The sequence below is a fragment of the Heterodontus francisci genome, chromosome 1, assembly GCF_036365525.1.
Source record: "Heterodontus francisci isolate sHetFra1 chromosome 1, sHetFra1.hap1, whole genome shotgun sequence".
Classification (NCBI taxonomy): domain Eukaryota; kingdom Metazoa; phylum Chordata; class Chondrichthyes; order Heterodontiformes; family Heterodontidae; genus Heterodontus; species Heterodontus francisci.
This window is the reverse complement of record NC_090371.1, coordinates 10725882-10746407: the sequence shown is the minus strand read 5'-3', so window position 1 is coordinate 10746407 and position 20526 is coordinate 10725882. Positions and strand designations below refer to the sequence as shown.

Here is a 20526-nt window from a genome sequence, read left to right as displayed (position 1 = left end):
GGTCCCAGATACCCTGAAAAGGGTGCCATGCTAAAAAGAATTTTGAATCATCACAGGTTCCAATGTAAAAGCCCATAAAATGTCATTGACCAAGTGTATTTGTGCCCTGTCTGGGTATTGTGCCGGGTTCGGATATTGTGCCCTGTCTGGATATTGTGTCAGGTTCGGATATTGTGTCAGGTTCGGATATTGTGCCGGGTTCGGATATTGTGCCCTGTTTGGGTATTGTGTCAGGTTTGGATATTGTGCCCTGTCTGGATATTGTGTCAGGTTCGGATATTGTGCCCTGTTTGGATATTGTGTCAGGTTCGGATATTGTGCCCTGTTTGGGTATTGTGTCAGGTTTGGATATTGTGCCCTGTCTGGATATTGTGTCAGGTTCGGATATTGTGCCCTGTCTGGATATTGTGCCGGGTTCGGATATTGTGCCCTGTTTGGGTATTGTGTCAGGTTTGGATATTGTGCCCTGTCTGGATATTGTGTCAGGTTCGGATATTGTGCCCTGTTTGGATATTGTGTCAGGTTCAGATATTGTGCCCTGTCTGGGTATTGTGCCGGGTTCGGATATTGTGCCCTGTCTGGATATTGTGTCAGGTTCGGATATTGTGCCCTGTTTGGATATTGTGTCAGGTTCAGATATTGTGCCCTGTCTGGGTATTGTGCCGGGTTCGGATATTGTGCCCTGTCTGGGTATTGTGTCAGGTTCAGATATTGTGCCCTGTCTGGATATTGTGTCAGGTTCAGATATTGTGCCCTGTCTGGGTATTGTGTCAGGTTCAGATATTGTGCCCTGTCTGGATATTGTGTCAGGTTCGGATATTGTGCCCTGTTTGGATATTGTGTCAGGTTCAGATATTGTGCCCTGTCTGGGTATTGTGTCAGGTTCAGATATTGTGCCCTGTCTGGATATTGTGTCAGGTTCGGATATTGTGCCCTGTCTGGATATTGTGTCAGGTTCGGATATTGTGCCCTGTTTGGATATTGTGTCAGGTTCAGATATTGTGCCCTGTCTGGGTATTGTGCCGGGTTCGGATATTGTGCCCTGTCTGGGTATTGTGTCAGGTTCAGATATTGTGCCCTGTCTGGATATTGTGTCAGGTTCAGATATTGTGCCCTGTCTGGGTATTGTGTCAGGTTCAGATATTGTGCCCTGTCTGGATATTGTGTCAGGTTCGGATATTGTGCCCTGTTTGGATATTGTGTCAGGTTCAGATATTGTGCCCTGTCTGGGTATTGTGTCAGGTTCAGATATTGTGCCCTGTCTGGATATTGTGTCAGGTTCGGATATTGTGCCCTGTTTGGATATTGTGTCAGGTTTGGATATTGTGCCCTGTCTGGGTATTGTGTCAGGTTCAGATATTGTGCCCTGTCTGGATATTGTGTCAGGTTCGGATATTGTGCCCTGTCTGGGTATTGTGTCAGGTTCAGATATTGTGCCCTGTCTGGATATTGTGTCAGGTTCAGATATTGTGCCCTGTCTGGGTATTGTGTCAGGTTCAGATATTGTGCCCTGTCTGGATATTGTGTCAGGTTCAGATATTGTGCCCTGTCTGGATATTGTGTCAGGTTCGGATATTGTGCCCTGTCTGGGTATTGTGTCAGGTTCAGATATTGTGCCCTGTCTGGATATTGTGTCAGGTTCAGATATTGTGCCCTGTCTGGGTATTGTGTCAGGTTCAGATATTGTGCCCTGTCTGGATATTGTGTCAGGTTCAGATATTGTGCCCTGTCTGGGTATTGTGTCAGGTTCAGATATTGTGCCCTGTCTGGATATTGTGTCAGGTTCGGATATTGTGCCCTGTCTGGGTATTGTGTCAGGTTCAGATATTGTGCCCTGTCTGGATATTGTGTCAGGTTCAGATATTGTGCCCTGTCTGGGTATTGTGTCAGGTTCAGATATTGTGCCCTGTCTGGATATTGTGTCAGGTTCGGATATTGTGCCCTGTTTGGATATTGTGTCAGGTTCAGATATTGTGCCCTGTCTGGATATTGTGTCAGGTTCGGATATTGTGCCCTGTTTGGATATTGTGTCAGGTTCAGATATTGTGCCCTGTCTGGGTATTGTGTCAGGTTCAGATATTGTGCCCTGTCTGGATATTGTGTCAGGTTCGGATATTGTGCCCTGTTTGGATATTGTGTCAGGTTTGGATATTGTGCCCTGTTTGGATATTGTGCCGGGTTCGGATATTGTGCCCTGTCTGGGTATTGTGCCGGGTTCGGATATTGTGCCCTGTCTGGGTATTGTGTCAGGTTCAGATATTGTGCCCTGTCTGGGTATTGTGTCAGGTTTGGATATTGTGCCCTGTTTGGATATTGTGCCGGGTTCGGATATTGTGCCCTGTCTGGGTATTGTGCCGGGTTCGGATATTGTGCCCTGTCTGGGTATTGTGTCAGGTTCAGATATTGTGCCCTGTCTGGATATTGTGTCAGGTTCAGATATTGTGCCCTGTCTGGGTATTGTGTCAGGTTCAGATATTGTGCCCTGTTTGGGTATTGTGTCAGGTTCAGATATTGTGCCCTGTCTGGATATTGTGTCAGGTTTGGATATTGTGCCCTGTTTGGATATTGTGCCGGGTTCGGATATTGTGCCCTGTCTGGGTATTGTGCCGGGTTCGGATATTGTGCCCTGTCTGGGTATTGTGTCAGGTTCAGATATTGTGCCCTGTTTGGGTATTGTGTCAGGTTCAGATATTGTGCCCTGTCTGGGTATTGTGTCAGGTTCAGATATTGTGCCCTGTTTGGGTATTGTGTCAGGTTCAGATATTGTGCCCTGTCTGGATATTGTGTCAGGTTTGGATATTGTGCCCTGTTTGGATATTGTGCCGGGTTCGGATATTGTGCCCTGTCTGGGTATTGTGTCAGGTTCAGATATTGTGCCCTGTTTGGGTATTGTGTCAGGTTCAGATATTGTGCCCTGTCTGGATATTGTGTCAGGTTTGGATATTGTGCCCTGTTTGGATATTGTGCCGGGTTCGGATATTGTGCCCTGTCTGGGTATTGTGCCGGGTTCAGATATTGTGCCCTGTCTGGATATTGTGTCAGGTTTGGATATTGTGCCCTGTTTGGATATTGTGCCGGGTTCGGATATTGTGCCCTGTCTGGGTATTGTGCCGGGTTCAGATATTGTGCCCTGTCTGGATATTGTGTCAGGTTTGGATATTGTGCCCTGTTTGGATATTGTGTCAGGTTCAGATATTGTGCCCTGTCTGGGTATTGTGTCAGGTTCAGATATTGTGCCCTGTTTGGGTATTGTGTCAGGTTCAGATATTGTGCCCTGTCTGGATATTGTGTCAGGTTTGGATATTGTGCCCTGTTTGGATATTGTGCCGGGTTCGGATATTGTGCCCTGTCTGGGTATTGTGCCGGGTTCAGATATTGTGCCCTGTCTGGATATTGTGTCAGGTTTGGATATTGTGCCCTGTTTGGATATTGTGCCGGGTTCGGATATTGTGCCCTGTCTGGGTATTGTGCCGGGTTCAGATATTGTGCCCTGTCTGGATATTGTGTCAGGTTTGGATATTGTGCCCTGTTTGGATATTGTGCCGGGTTCGGATATTGTGCCCTGTCTGGATATTGTGTCAGGTTCAGATATTGTGCCCTGTCTGTATATTGTGTCAGGTTCAGATATTGTGCCCTGTCTGGATATTGTGTCAGGTTCAGATATTGTGCCCTGTCTGGGTATTGTGTCAGGTTCAGATATTGTGCCCTGTTTGGGTATTGTGTCAGGTTCAGATATTGTGCCCTGTCTGGATATTGTGTCAGGTTCGGATATTGTGCCCTGTTTGGGTATTGTGTCAGGTTCAGATATTGTGCCCTGTTTGGATATTGTGCCGGGTTCAGATATTGTGCCCTGTTTGGGTATTGTGCCGGGTTCGGATATTGTGCCCTGTTTGGGTATTGTGTCAGGTTCAGATATTGTGCCCTGTTTGGATATTGTGCCGGGTTCAGATATTGTGCCCTGTTTGGGTATTGTGCCGGGTTCGGATATTGTGCCCTGTTTGGGTATTGTGTCAGGTTCAGATATTGTGCCCTGTCTGGATATTGTGCCGGGTTTGGATATTGTGCCCTGTCTGGATATTGTGCCGGGTTCGGATATTGTGCCCTGTTTGGGTATTGTGCCGGGTTCGGATATTGTGCCCTGTTTGGGTATTGTGTCAGGTTCAGATATTGTGCCCTGTCTGGATATTGTGCCGGGTTCGGATATTGTGCCCTGTCTGGATATTGTGCCGGGTTCGGATATTGTGCCCTGTTTGGGTATTGTGTCAGGTTCAGATATTGTGCCCTGTCTGGATATTGTGCCGGGTTCGGATATTGTGCCCTGTTTGGGTATTGTGCCGGGTTCAGATATTGTGCCCTGTCTGGATATTGTGTCAGGTTTGGATATTGTGCCCTGTCTGGGTATTGTGCCGGGTTCAGATATTGTGCCCTGTCTGGATATTGTGTCAGGTTTGGATATTGTGCCCTGTCTGGGTATTGTGCCGGGTTCAGATATTGTGCCCTGTCTGGATATTGTGTCAGGTTTGGATATTGTGCCCTGTTTGGATATTGTGTCAGGTTCGGATATTGTGCCCTGTCTGGGTATTGTGCCGGGTTCAGATATTGTGCCCTGTCTGGATATTGTGTCAGGTTTGGATATTGTGCCCTGTTTGGATATTGTGCCGGGTTCGGATATTGTGCCCTGTCTGGATATTGTGTCAGGTTTGGATATTGTGCCCTGTCTGGGTATTGTGCCGGGTTCAGATATTGTGCCCTGTCTGGATATTGTGTCAGGTTTGGATATTGTGCCCTGTTTGGATATTGTGCCGGGTTCGGATATTGTGCCCTGTCTGGGTATTGTGTCAGGTTCAGATATTGTGCCCTGTCTGGATATTGTGTCAGGTTCAGATATTGTGCCCTGTCTGGATATTGTGCCGGGTTCGGATATTGTGCCCTGTTTGGGTATTGTGTCAGGTTCAGATATTGTGCCCTGTCTGGATATTGTGCCGGGTTCAGATATTGTGCCCTGTCTGGGTATTGTGCCGGGTTCGGATATTGTGCCCTGTCTGGGTATTGTGCCGGGTTCGGATATTGTGCCCTGTCTGGGTATTGTGTCAGGTTCAGATATTGTGCCCTGTCTGGATATTGTGTCAGGTTCAGATATTGTGCCCTGTCTGGGTATTGTGTCAGGTTCAGATATTGTGCCCTGTCTGGATATTGTGCCGGGTTCGGATATTGTGCCCTGTCTGGGTATTGTGTCAGGTTCAGATATTGTGCCCTGTCTGGATATTGTGTCAGGTTCGGATATTGTGCCCTGTTTGGGTATTGTGTCAGGTTCAGATATTGTGCCCTGTCTGGATATTGTGTCAGGTTCGGATATTGTGCCCTGTTTGGGTATTGTGTCAGGTTCAGATATTGTGCCCTGTCTGGGTATTGTGCCGGGTTCAGATATTGTGCCCTGTTTGGATATTGTGTCAGGTTCGGATATTGTGCCCTGTTTGGGTATTGTGTCAGGTTCAGATATTGTGCCCTGTCTGGATATTGTGTCAGGTTCGGATATTGTGCCCTGTTTGGGTATTGTGTCAGGTTCAGATATTGTGCCCTGTCTGGATATTGTGTCAGGTTCGGATATTGTGCCCTGTTTGGGTATTGTGCCGGGTTCGGATATTGTGCCCTGTCTGGATATTGTGTCAGGTTCAGATATTGTGCCCTGTCTGGATATTGTGTCAGGTTCGGATATTGTGCCCTGTTTGGGTATTGTGTCAGGTTTGGATATTGTGTCAGGTTCAGATATTGTGCCCTGTCTGGATATTGTGTCAGGTTCAGATATTGTGCCCTGTCTGGATATTGTGTCAGGTTCGGATATTGTGCCCTGTTTGGGTATTGTGTCAGGTTTGGATATTGTGTCAGGTTTGGATATTGTGCCCTGTTTGGATATTGTGTCAGGTTCAGATATTGTGCCCTGTTTGGGTATTGTGTCAGGTTCAGATATTGTGCCCTGTTTGGATATTGTGCCGGGTTCAGATATTGTGCCCTGTTTGGATATTGTGTCAGGTTCGGATATTGTGCCCTGTTTGGGTATTGTGTCAGGTTCAGATATTGTGCCCTGTCTGGATATTGTGTCAGGTTCGGATATTGTGCCCTGTTTGGGTATTGTGTCAGGTTTGGATATTGTGCCCTGTTTGGATATTGTGCCCTGTTTGGGTATTGTGTCAGGTTTGGATATTGTGCCCTGTTTGGATATTGTGTCAGGTTCAGATATTGTGCCCTGTTTGGGTATTGTGTCAGGTTTGGATATTGTGTCAGGTTTGGATATTGTGCCCTGTTTGGATATTGTGCCCTGTCTGGATATTGTGTCAGGTTCGGATATTGTGCCCTGTTTGGGTATTGTGTCAGGTTTGGATATTGTGTCAGGTTTGGATATTGTGCCCTGTTTGGATATTGTGTCAGGTTCAGATATTGTGCCCTGTTTGGGTATTGTGTCAGGTTCAGATATTGTGCCCTGTTTGGATATTGTGTCAGGTTCAGATATTGTGCCCTGTTTGGGTATTGTGTCAGGTTCAGATATTGTGCCCTGTTTGGGTATTGTGTCAGGTTCAGATATTGTGCCCTGTTTGGATATTGTGCCGGGTTCGGATATTGTGCCCTGTTTGGATATTGTGTCAGGTTCGGATATTGTGCCCTGTCTGGATATTGTGTCAGGTTCGGATATTGTGCCCTGTTTGGATATTGTGCCGGGTTCAGATATTGTGCCCTGTTTGGATATTGTGCCGGGTTCAGATATTGTGCCCTGTTTGGATATTGTGCCGGGTTCGGATATTGTGCCCTGTCTGGGTATTGTGTCAGGTTCAGATATTGTGCCCTGTCTGGGTATTGTGTCAGGTTCAGATATTGTGCCCTGTCTGGATATTGTGTCAGGTTCGGATATTGTGCCCTGTCTGGGTATTGTGTCAGGTTCAGATATTGTGCCCTGTCTGGATATTGTGCCGGGTTCAGATATTGTGCCCTGTTTGGATATTGTGCCGGGTTCGGATATTGTGCCCTGTCTGGGTATTGTGTCAGGTTCAGATATTGTGCCCTGTCTGGGTATTGTGTCAGGTTCAGATATTGTGCCCTGTCTGGATATTGTGTCAGGTTCGGATATTGTGCCCTGTCTGGGTATTGTGTCAGGTTCAGATATTGTGCCCTGTCTGGATATTGTGTCAGGTTCGGATATTGTGCCCTGTCTGGGTATTGTGTCAGGTTCAGATATTGTGCCCTGTCTGGATATTGTGTCAGGTTCGGATATTGTGCCCTGTCTGGGTATTGTGTCAGGTTCAGATATTGTGCCCTGTCTGGGTATTGTGTCAGGTTCAGATATTGTGCCCTGTCTGGATATTGTGTCAGGTTCGGATATTGTGCCCTGTCTGGGTATTGTGTCAGGTTCAGATATTGTGCCCTGTCTGGATATTGTGTCAGGTTCAGATATTGTGCCCTGTTTGGGTATTGTGTCAGGTTTGGATATTGTGCCCTGTCTGGGTATTGTGTCAGGTTCGGATATTGTGCCCTGTTTGGGTATTGTGTCAGGTTTGGATATTGTGCCCTGTTTGGGTATTGTGTCAGGTTTGGATATTGTGCCCTGTCTGGGTATTGTGTCAGGTTCGGATATTGTGCCCTGTTTGGGTATTGTGTCAGGTTTGGATATTGTGCCCTGTTTGGGTATTGTGTCAGGTTTGGATATTGTGCCCTGTCTGGGTATTGTGTCAGGTTCGGATATTGTGCCCTGTTTGGATATTGTGTCAGGTTTGGATATTGTGCCCTGTTTGGGTATTGTGTCAGGTTTGGATATTGTGCCCTGTTTGGATATTGTGCCGGGTTCGGATATTGTGCCCTGTCTGGATATTGTGTCAGGTTCGGATATTGTGCCCTGTTTGGATATTGTGTCAGGTTTGGATATTGTGCCCTGTTTGGATATTGTGTCAGGTTTGGATATTGTGCCCTGTTTGGGTATTGTGCCGGGTTCAGATATTGTGCCCTGTTTGGATATTGTGTCAGGTTCGGATATTGTGCCCTGTTTGGATATTGTGTCAGGTTTGGATATTGTGCCCTGTTTGGGTATTGTGTCAGGTTCAGATATTGTGCCCTGTTTGGATATTGTGCCGGGTTCGGATATTGTGCCCTGTCTGGATATTGTGTCAGGTTCGGATATTGTGCCCTGTTTGGGTATTGTGTCAGGTTTGGATATTGTGCCCTGTCTGGGTATTGTGTCAGGTTCGGATATTGTGCCCTGTTTGGATATTGTGTCAGGTTTGGATATTGTGCCCTGTTTGGGTATTGTGCCGGGTTCAGATATTGTGCCCTGTTTGGATATTGTGCCGGGTTCGGATATTGTGCCCTGTCTGGATATTGTGTCAGGTTCGGATATTGTGCCCTGTTTGGGTATTGTGTCAGGTTTGGATATTGTGCCCTGTCTGGGTATTGTGTCAGGTTCGGATATTGTGCCCTGTTTGGGTATTGTGTCAGGTTTGGATATTGTGCCCTGTCTGGATATTGTGTCAGGTTCGGATATTGTGCCCTGTTTGGGTATTGTGTCAGGTTTGGATATTGTGCCCTGTCTGGGTATTGTGTCAGGTTCGGATATTGTGCCCTGTTTGGGTATTGTGTCAGGTTTGGATATTGTGCCCTGTCTGGGTATTGTGTCAGGTTCGGATATTGTGCCCTGTTTGGGTATTGTGTCAGGTTTGGATATTGTGCCCTGTCTGGGTATTGTGTCAGGTTCGGATATTGTGCCCTGTTTGGGTATTGTGTCAGGTTTGGATATTGTGCCCTGTCTGGATATTGTGTCAGGTTCGGATATTGTGCCCTGTTTGGGTATTGTGTCAGGTTTGGATATTGTGCCCTGTCTGGGTATTGTGTCAGGTTCGGATATTGTGCCCTGTTTGGGTATTGTGTCAGGTTTGGATATTGTGCCCTGTCTGGGTATTGTGTCAGGTTCGGATATTGTGCCCTGTCTGGGTATTGTGTCAGGTTTGGATATTGTGCCCTGTCTGGGTATTGTGTCAGGTTCGGATATTGTGCCCTGTTTGGGTATTGTGTCAGGTTTGGATATTGTGCCCTGTTTGGGTATTGTGTCAGGTTTGGATATTGTGCCCTGTTTGGGTATTGTGCCGGGTTCAGATATTGTGCCCTGTTTGGGTATTGTGTCAGGTTTGGATATTGTGCCCTGTTTGGGTATTGTGCCGGGTTCAGATATTGTGCCCTGTTTGGATATTGTGCCGGGTTCGGATATTGTGCCCTGTCTGGATATTGTGTCAGGTTCGGATATTGTGCCCTGTTTGGGTATTGTGTCAGGTTTGGATATTGTGCCCTGTCTGGGTATTGTGTCAGGTTCGGATATTGTGCCCTGTTTGGGTATTGTGTCAGGTTTGGATATTGTGCCCTGTTTGGGTATTGTGTCAGGTTTGGATATTGTGCCCTGTTTGGGTATTGTGCCGGGTTCAGATATTGTGCCCTGTTTGGATATTGTGCCGGGTTCGGATATTGTGCCCTGTCTGGATATTGTGTCAGGTTCGGATATTGTGCCCTGTTTGGGTATTGTGTCAGGTTTGGATATTGTGCCCTGTCTGGGTATTGTGCCGGGTTCAGATATTGTGCCCTGTTTGGGTATTGTGTCAGGTTTGGATATTGTGCCCTGTCTGGGTATTGTGCCGGGTTCAGATATTGTGCCCTGTTTGGATATTGTGCCGGGTTCAGATATTGTGCCCTGTCTGGGTATTGTGTCAGGTTTGGATATTGTGTCAGGTTCGGATATTGTGTCAGGTTCGGATATTGTGCCCTGTTTGGATATTGTGCCGGGTTCGGATATTGTGCCCTGTTTGGATATTGTGTCAGGTTTGGATATTGTGTCAGGTTTGGATATTGTGCCCTGTCTGGGTATTGTGCCCTGTTTGGATATTGTGCCGGGTTCGGATATTGTGCCCTGTTTGGATATTGTGTCAGGTTTGGATATTGTGTCAGGTTTGGATATTGTGCCCTGTCTGGGTATTGTGCCCTGTTTGGATATTGTGCCGGGTTCGGATATTGTGCCCTGTTTGGATATTGTGTCAGGTTTGGATATTGTGTCAGGTTTGGATATTGTGCCCTGTCTGGGTATTGTGCCGGGTTCAGATATTGTGCCCTGTCTGGATATTGTGCCGGGTTCGGATATTGTGCCCTGTCTGGGTATTGTGTCAGGTTTGGATATTGTGCCCTGTCTGGGTATTGTGCCCTGTTTGGATATTGTGCCGGGTTCGGATATTGTGCCCTGTCTGGATATTGTGCCGGGTTCGGATATTGTGCCCTGTCTGGGTATTGTGTCAGGTTTGGATATTGTGTCAGGTTCGGATATTGTGCCCTGTTTGGATATTGTGTCAGGTTTGGATATTGTGTCAGGTTCGGATATTGTGCCCTGTCTGGGTATTGTGTCAGGTTCGGATATTGTGTCAGGTTCGGATATTGTGCCCTGTTTGGATATTGTGTCAGGTTTGGATATTGTGTCAGGTTCGGATATTGTGCCCTGTTTGGATATTGTGCCGGGTTCGGATATTGTGCCCTGTTTGGATATTGTGCCGGGTTCGGATATTGTGCCCTGTCTGGGTATTGTGTCAGGTTCGGATATTGTGCCCTGTTTGGATATTGTGCCGGGTTCGGATATTGTGCCCTGTTTGGATATTGTGTCAGGTTTGGATATTGTGTCAGGTTCGGATATTGTGCCCTGTTTGGATATTGTGCCGGGTTCGGATATTGTGCCCTGTTTGGATATTGTGTCAGGTTTGGATATTGTGTCAGGTTCGGATATTGTGCCCTGTTTGGATATTGTGTCAGGTTTGGATATTGTGTCAGGTTCGGATATTGTGCCCTGTTTGGATATTGTGCCGGGTTCGGATATTGTGCCCTGTTTGGATATTGTGTCAGGTTTGGATATTGTGTCAGGTTCGGATATTGTGCCCTGTTTGGATATTGTGCCGGGTTCGGATATTGTGCCCTGTCTGGATATTGTGTCAGGTTTGGATATTGTGTCAGGTTCGGATATTGTGCCCTGTTTGGATATTGTGCCGGGTTCGGATATTGTGTCAGGTTCGGATATTGTGCCCTGTCTGGGTATTGTGCCGGGTTTGGATATTGTGCCCTGTCTGGATATTGTGCCGGGTTCGGATATTGTGCCCTGTTTGGATATTGTGCCGGGTTCGGATATTGTGCCCTGTTTGGATATTGTGCCGGGTTCGGATATTGTGCCCTGTTTGGATATTGTGCCGGGTTCGGATATTGTGCCCTGTCTGGATATTGTGCCGGGTTCGGATATTGTGCCCTGTTTGGATATTGTGTCAGGTTTGGATATTGTGTCAGGTTCGGATATTGTGCCCTGTCTGGATATTGTGCCGGGTTCGGATATTGTGCCCTGTTTGGATATTGTGCCGGGTTCGGATATTGTGCCCTGTTTGGATATTGTGCCGGGTTCGGATATTGTGCCCTGTCTGGATATTGTGCCGGGTTCGGATATTGTGCCCTGTTTGGATATTGTGTCAGGTTTGGATATTGTGTCAGGTTCGGATATTGTGCCCTGTCTGGATATTGTGCCGGGTTCGGATATTGTGCCCTGTCTGGATATTGTGCCGGGTTCGGATATTGTGCCCTGTTTGGATATTGTGCCCTGTCTGGATATTGTGCCGGGTTCGGATATTGTGCCCTGTTTGGATATTGTGCCGGGTTTGGATATTGTGCCCTGTCTGGATATTGTGCCGGGTTCGGATATTGTGCCCTGTCTGGATATTGTGCCGGGTTCGGATATTGTGCCCTGTTTGGATATTGTGTCAGGTTCGGATATTGTGCCCTGTTTGGATATTGTGTCAGGTTCGGATATTGTGCCCTGTCTGGGTATTGTGTCAGGTTCGGATATTGTGTCAGGTTCGGATATTGTGCCCTGTTTGGATATTGTGCCGGGTTCGGATATTGTGCCCTGTTTGGATATTGTGTCAGGTTTGGATATTGTGTCAGGTTCGGATATTGTGCCCTGTCTGGGTATTGTGCCGGGTTTGGATATTGTGCCCTGTCTGGATATTGTGCCGGGTTCGGATATTGTGCCCTGTCTGGATATTGTGCCGGGTTCGGATATTGTGCCCTGTCTGGATATTGTGCCGGGTTCGGATATTGTGCCCTGTCTGGATATTGTGCCGGGTTCGGATATTGTGCCCTGTTTGGATATTGTGCCGGGTTTGGATATTGTGCCCTGTCTGGATATTGTGCCGGGTTCGGATATTGTGCCCTGTCTGGATATTGTGCCGGGTTTGGATATTGTGTCAGGTTCGGATATTGTGCCCTGTTTGGATATTGTGCCGGGTTCGGATATTGTGCCCTGTCTGGGTATTGTGTCAGGTTCGGATATTGTGCCCTGTTTGGATATTGTGCCGGGTTTGGATATTGTGCCCTGTCTGGGTATTGTGCCGGGTTCGGATATTGTGCCCTGTCTGGATATTGTGCCGGGTTTGGATATTGTGCCCTGTCTGGGTATTGTGCCGGGTTCGGATATTGTGCCCTGTCTGGATATTGTGCCGGGTTCGGATATTGTGCCCTGTCTGGATATTGTGCCGGGTTTGGATATTGTGCCCTGTCTGGGTATTGTGTCAGGTTCGGATATTGTGCCCTGTTTGGATATTGTGTCAGGTTTGGATATTGTGTCAGGTTCGGATATTGTGCCCTGTTTGGATATTGTGCCGGGTTCGGATATTGTGCCCTGTCTGGGTATTGTGTCAGGTTCGGATATTGTGCCCTGTTTGGATATTGTGCCGGGTTCGGATATTGTGCCCTGTCTGGGTATTGTGTCAGGTTCGGATATTGTGCCCTGTTTGGATATTGTGTCAGGTTTGGATATTGTGTCAGGTTCGGATATTGTGCCCTGTTTGGATATTGTGCCGGGTTCGGATATTGTGCCCTGTCTGGGTATTGTGTCAGGTTTGGATATTGTGCCCTGTTTGGATATTGTGCCGGGTTCGGATATTGTGCCCTGTTTGGATATTGTGTCAGGTTTGGATATTGTGTCAGGTTCGGATATTGTGCCCTGTTTGGATATTGTGTCAGGTTCGGATATTGTGCCCTGTTTGGGTATTGTGTCAGGTTCGGATATTGTGTCAGGTTCGGATATTGTGCCCTGTTTGGATATTGTGTCAGGTTTGGATATTGTGCCCTGTCTGGGTATTGTGTCAGGTTTGGATATTGTGCCCTGTCTGGGTATTGTGTCAGGTTCGGATATTGTGCCCTGTTTGGATATTGTGTCAGGTTTGGATATTGTGTCAGGTTCGGATATTGTGCCCTGTTTGGATATTGTGTCAGGTTTGGATATTGTGCCCTGTCTGGGTATTGTGTCAGGTTTGGATATTGTGCCCTGTCTGGGTATTGTGTCAGGTTCGGATATTGTGCCCTGTTTGGATATTGTGTCAGGTTTGGATATTGTGTCAGGTTCGGATATTGTGCCCTGTTTGGATATTGTGTCAGGTTTGGATATTGTGTCAGGTTCGGATATTGTGCCCTGTTTGGATATTGTGCCGGGTTCGGATATTGTGCCCTGTCTGGGTATTGTGTCAGGTTTGGATATTGTGCCCTGTTTGGATATTGTGCCGGGTTCGGATATTGTGCCCTGTTTGGATATTGTGTCAGGTTTGGATATTGTGTCAGGTTCGGATATTGTGCCCTGTTTGGATATTGTGTCAGGTTTGGATATTGTGCCCTGTTTGGGTATTGTGTCAGGTTCGGATATTGTGTCAGGTTCGGATATTGTGCCCTGTTTGGATATTGTGTCAGGTTTGGATATTGTGCCCTGTCTGGGTATTGTGTCAGGTTTGGATATTGTGCCCTGTCTGGGTATTGTGTCAGGTTCGGATATTGTGCCCTGTTTGGATATTGTGTCAGGTTTGGATATTGTGTCAGGTTCGGATATTGTGCCCTGTTTGGATATTGTGTCAGGTTTGGATATTGTGCCCTGTCTGGGTATTGTGTCAGGTTCGGATATTGTGCCCTGTTTGGATATTGTGTCAGGTTTGGATATTGTGTCAGGTTCGGATATTGTGCCCTGTTTGGATATTGTGCCGGGTTCGGATATTGTGCCCTGTCTGGGTATTGTGTCAGGTTCGGATATTGTGCCCTGTTTGGATATTGTGCCCTGTCTGGGTATTGTGTCAGGTTCGGATATTGTGCCCTGTTTGGATATTGTGTCAGGTTCGGATATTGTGCCCTGTTTGGATATTGTGCCGGGTTCGGATATTGTGCCCTGTCTGGGTATTGTGTCAGGTTTGGATATTGTGTCAGGTTCGGATATTGTGCCCTGTTTGGATATTGTGCCGGGTTCGGATATTGTGCCCTGTTTGGATATTGTGCCGGGTTTGGATATTGTGTCAGGTTCGGATATTGTGCCCTGTTTGGATATTGTGTCAGGTTTGGATATTGTGTCAGGTTCGGATATTGTGCCCTGTTTGGATATTGTGCCGGGTTCGGATATTGTGTCAGGTTTGGATATTGTGTCAGGTTTGGATATTGTGCCCTGTTTGGATATTGTGCCGGGTTCGGATATTGTGCCCTGTTTGGATATTGTGCCGGGTTTGGATATTGTGTCAGGTTTGGATATTGTGTCAGGTTCGGATATTGTGCCCTGTTTGGATATTGTGCCGGGTTCGGATATTGTGCCCTGTTTGGATATTGTGTCAGGTTTGGATATTGTGTCAGGTTCGGATATTGTGCCCTGTTTGGATATTGTGCCGGGTTCGGATATTGTGCCCTGTCTGGGTATTGTGTCAGGTTTGGATATTGTGTCGGGTTTGGATATTGTGTCAGGTTTGGATATTGTGCCCTGTTTGGATATTGTGTCAGGTTCGGATATTGTGCCCTGTTTGGATATTGTGTCAGGTTCGGATATTGTGCCCTGTCTGGGTATTGTGTCAGGTTTGGATATTGTGTCAGGTTCGGATATTGTGCCCTGTTTGGATATTGTGCCGGGTTCGGATATTGTGCCCTGTTTGGATATTGTGCCGGGTTCGGATATTGTGCCCTGTTTGGATATTGTGTCAGGTTTGGATATTGTGTCAGGTTCGGATATTGTGCCCTGTTTGGATATTGTGTCAGGTTTGGATATTGTGCCGGGTTCGGATATTGTGCCCTGTTTGGATATTGTGTCAGGTTTGGATATTGTGTCAGGTTCGGATATTGTGCCCTGTTTGGATATTGTGTCAGGTTTGGATATTGTGCCGGGTTCGGATATTGTGCCCTGTTTGGATATTGTGTCAGGTTTGGATATTGTGCCGGGTTCGGATATTGTGCCCTGTTTGGATATTGTGCCGGGTTCGGATATTGTGTCAGGTTCGGATATTGTGCCCTGTTTGGATATTGTGTCAGGTTTGGATATTGTGTCAGGTTCGGATATTGTGCCCTGTTTGGATATTGTGTCAGGTTTGGATATTGTGCCGGGTTCGGATATTGTGCCCTGTTTGGATATTGTGCCGGGTTCGGATATTGTGTCAGGTTCGGATATTGTGCCCTGTTTGGATATTGTGCCGGGTTCGGATATTGTGCCCTGTTTGGATATTGTGTCAGGTTTGGATATTGTGTCAGGTTCGGATATTGTGCCCTGTTTGGATATTGTGCCGGGTTCGGATATTGTGTCAGGTTCGGATATTGTGCCCTGTTTGGATATTGTGCCGGGTTTGGATATTGTGTCAGGTTCGGATATTGTGCCCTGTTTGGATATTGTGCCGGGTTCGGATATTGTGCCCTGTTTGGATATTGTGCCGGGTTCGGATATTGTGCCCTGTCTGGATATTGTGCCGGGTTTGGATATTGTGTCAGGTTCGGATATTGTGCCCTGTCTGGATATTGTGCCGGGTTTGGATATTGTGTCAGGTTCGGATATTGTGCCCTGTTTGGATATTGTGTCAGGTTTGGATATTGTGTCAGGTTCGGATATTGTGCCCTGTTTGGATATTGTGCCGGGTTCGGATATTGTGCCCTGTTTGGATATTGTGCCGGGTTCGGATATTGTGCCCTGTCTGGATATTGTGTCAGGTTTGGATATTGTGTCAGGTTCGGATATTGTGCCCTGTTTGGATATTGTGCCGGGTTCGGATATTGTGCCCTGTCTGGATATTGTGCCGGGTTCGGATATTGTGCCCTGTTTGGATATTGTGTCAGGTTCGGATATTGTGCCGGGTTCAGATATTGTGCCCTGTCTGGATATTGTGTCAGGTTCGGATATTGTGCCCTGTCTGGATATTGTGTCAGGTTCAGATATTGTGCCCTGTCTGGATATTGTGCCGGGTTCGGATATTGTGCCCTGTCTGGATATTGTGCCGGGTTCGGATATTGTGCCCTGTTTGGATATTGTGTCAGGTTCGGATATTGTGCCGGGTTCAGATATTGTGCCCTGTCTGGATATTGTGTCAGGTTCGGATATTGTGCCCTGTTTGGATATTGTGCCGGGTTCGGATATTGTGCCCTGTTTGGATATTGTGTCAGGTTCGGATATTGTGCCGGGTTCAGATATTGTGCCCTGTCTGGATATTGTGTCAGGTTCGGATATTGTGCCCTGTCTGGATATTGTGTCAGGTTCAGATATTGTGCCCTGTCTGGATATTGTGTCAGGTTCAGATATTGTGCCGGGTTCGGATATTGTGCCCTGTCTGGATATTGTGTCAGGTTCGGATATTGTGCCCTGTCTGGATATTGTGCCGGGTTCGGATATTGTGCCCTGTCTGGGTATTGTGCCGGGTTCGGATATTGTGCCCTGTTTGGATATTGTGTCAGGTTCGGATATTGTGCCCTGTCTGGATATTGTGCCGGGTTCGGATATTGTGCCCTGTCTGGGTATTGTGCCGGGTTCGGATATTGTGCCCTGTCTGGATATTGTGCCGGGTTCGGATATTGTGCCCTGTCTGGGTATTGTGCCGGGTTCGGATATTGTGCCCTGTTTGGATATTGTGTCAGGTTCGGATATTGTGCCCTGTCTGGATATTGTGCCGGGTTCGGATATTGTGCCCTGTTTGGATATTGTGTCAGGTTCGGATATTGTGTCAGGTTCGGATATTGTGTCAGGTTCGGATATTGTGCCCTGTCTGGATATTGTGCCGGGTTCGGATATTGTGCCCTGTTTGGATATTGTGTCAGGTTTGGATATTGTGCCCTGTCTGGGTATTGTGCCGGGTTCGGATATTGTGCCCTGTCTGGATATTGTGCCGGGTTCGGATATTGTGCCCTGTTTGGATATTGTGCCGGGTTCGGATATTGTGCCCTGTTTGGATATTGTGTCAGGTTCGGATATTGTGCCCTGTCTGGATATTGTGCCGGGTTCGGATATTGTGCCCTGTTTGGATATTGTGTCAGGTTCGGATATTGTGTCAGGTTCGGATATTGTGCCGGGTTCGGATATTGTGCCCTGTTTGGATATTGTGTCAGGTTCGGATATTGTGTCAGGTTCGGATATTGTGCCCTGTTCGGATATTGTGCCCTGTTTGGATGTCGTACTGGGTTGGAATGTTGTGCCAGGTTGACATGTTGTGCCAGGTTGGGATGTTCACAGAATCACAGAATAATACAGTGCAGAAGAGGCCCTCAGGCCCATCGAGTCTGCACCGATGCATTAAAGACACCTGACCTGTCTACCTAATCCCATTTGCCAGCATTTGGCCCATAGCCTTGAATGTTATGACGTGCCAAGTGCTCATCCAGGTACTTTTCAAAAGGATGTGAGGCAACCCGCCTCTACCAACCTCCCAGGCAGTGCATTCCAGACCGTCACCACCCTCTGGGTAAAAATGTCTTCCTCAAATCCCCCTTAAACCTCCCGCCCCTCACCTTAAACTTGTGTCCCCTCGTAATTGACCCTTCAACTAAGGGGAACAGCTGCTCCCTATCCACCCTGTCCATGCCCCTCATAGTCTTGTACACCTCGATCAGGTCACCCCTCAGTCTTCTCTGCTCCAGCGAAAACAACCCAAGCCTATCCAACCTCTCTTCATAGCTTAAATGTTTCATCCCAGGCAACATCCTGGTGAATCGCCTCTGCACCCCCTCCAGTGCAATCACATCCTTCCTATCATGTGGTGACCAGAATTGCACACAGTACTCCAGCTGTGGCCTTACCAAAGTTCTATACAACTCCAACATGACCTCCCTGCTTTTGTAATCTATGCCTCGATTGATAAAGGCAAGTGTCCCATATGCCTTTTTCACCACCCTATTAACCTGCCCTTTTGCCTTCAGAGATCTATGGACAAACACGCCAAGGTCCCTCTGTTCCTCGGAATTTCCAGTGTCAGGCCATTCATTGACTACTTCCGTGTCACATTACTCCTTCCAAAGTGTGTCACCTCACACTTTTCAGGGTTAAATTCCATCTGCCACTTTTCTGCCCATTTGACCATCCCGTCTATATCTTCCTGTAACCCAAGACACTTAACCTCACTGTTAACCACTCGGCCAATCTTTGTGTCATCCACGAACTTACTGGTCCTACCCCCCACATAGTCATCTATGTCGTTTATATAAATGACAAACAATAGGGGACCCAGCACAGATCCCTGTGGTACGCCACTGGACACTGGCTTCCAGTCACTAAATCAGCCGTCTGTCATCACTCTCTGTCTCCTACAGCGAAGCCAATTTTGAATCCACATTATCAAGTTACCTGGTCTCCCAGGTGCATTTGCTTTCTTGATAAGTCTGCCATGTGGGACTTTGTCAAAGGCTTTGCTGAAATCCTTGCAAACTGCATCAACTGCACTACCATCATCGACACACCTGATCACATGCTCAAAAAATTCAATCAAATCTGTTAGGCATGACCTCTCTCTGACAAAGCCATGCTGACTATTCCTAATCAAATTTTGCCTCTCCAAGTGGAGATAGATTCTCTCCTTCAGAATTTTCTCCAATAGTTTCCCTACCACTGACGTAAGAGTCACTGGTCTTTAGTTCCCTGGCTTATCTCTACAACCTTTCTTAAATAGTGGGACCACATTAGCTGTTCTCCAGTCCTCTGGCACCTCCCCCGTGGCCAGAGAGGAATTAAAAATTAGGGTCAGAGCCCCCTGCAATCTCCACCCTCACCTCCCACAGCATCCTGGGACACAAATTGTCCAGACCTGGAGATTTGTCCACTTTTAAGCTTGCCAAGACTTCCGATACCTTGTCACTCCCAGGACAATTTGCTCAAGAACCTCACAGTCTCTCTCTCTAAGTTCCATATCTACATCCTCATTCTCTTGGGTGAAGACAGATGTGAAGTATTCATTCAACACCCTACCAATGTCCTCTGGCTCCACCCACAGATTTCCCCCTTGGTCCCTAATGGGTCCTACTCTTTCCCTGGTTATCCTCTTTCCATCAACATACTTATAGAATATCTTGGGATTTTCCCTACATTTACCAGCCAGAGCTTTCTCATATCCCCTCTTTGCTCTCCTAATTGCTTTCTTAAGCTCCATCCTACACTTTCTGTATTCCACTAATGCTTCTGTTGATTTGCTCTCCTTGTATTTGCTAAAAGCCTCTCTTTTCCTTCTCATCGTACCCTGAATGTTTCTGGTCATCCATGGTTCTCTGGGCTTGTTGCTCCTACCTATTACCCTAGAGGGAACATGTTGGGCCTGTACGCACCCCATTTCCTTTTTGAATGCCCCCCCACTGCTCTTCTGTAGATTTCCCTACAAGTAACTCTTTCCAGTCTACCATCGCCAGATCCTGCCTTATTTTACTAAAATTCACTCTCCCCCAATCCAAAACCTTTTTTTGCAACTTGACTATTTCTTTCTCCATAACAAGCTTAAATTGTACCATGTTGTGGTCGCTATCACCAAAATGTCCCCCACCAACACATCAACCTCCAGTCTGGCTTCATTCCCCAGAATTAGGTCATTGGTACCAACATGTAACATGACCTTTGCGTTTTCACCCTCCCCCTTCAGGATGCCCTGCAGCCGTTCAGTGACATCCCGGACCCTGGCACCAGGGAGGCAACACACCATCCTGGAGTCACGTTGACGGCCACAGTAGCACCTATCTGTTCCCCTGACTATAGAATCTCCTATTACTATTGCTGTTCCCCTCTTTCCCCCTTCCTGTGCAGACTGGCTGCTTGCAGTGCCAGAAGCTTAGCTCCGTCCACACTCCCTGGAGGAACCAGCCTCATCAGCCTCCAAAATGGAATACCAATTTGCAAGCAGGACCCCAGGTGACTCCTGAACTACCTGCCATTGCTCTTGGACTGCCTGGTGGTCACCCATTCCCTTCCAGGAGCTGCAGCTGGACACACTTCCTACACACATGCTGGTTCCGGGGACTGGAAATGTTCCCGGATTTCCACATGCAGCAAGAGGAGCAAACCATGGCTTTAAGCTCTCCTGCCATGACTAAACCCTTTAAATTTAAAACTTTAGAAGACTATTATAGTCAAAAATAAATCAACTAAGTATTGCTAAAACAATGACTTACAACTCAAACCAGATTGAAAAATACCCACCAGGACTTACTCACCAGTCAGCTGTGTTCTGTGGAAAC

At 47.2% G+C, this 20526-nt stretch overlaps 1 protein-coding gene across 1 annotated transcript in view; it reads left to right on the top strand.

The window, feature by feature from the left end:
* Window positions 1-20526, top strand: part of vax2 (ventral anterior homeobox 2) — a 364581-nt gene that overhangs the window by 12902 nt on the left and 331153 nt on the right. The window lies entirely within an intron of this gene.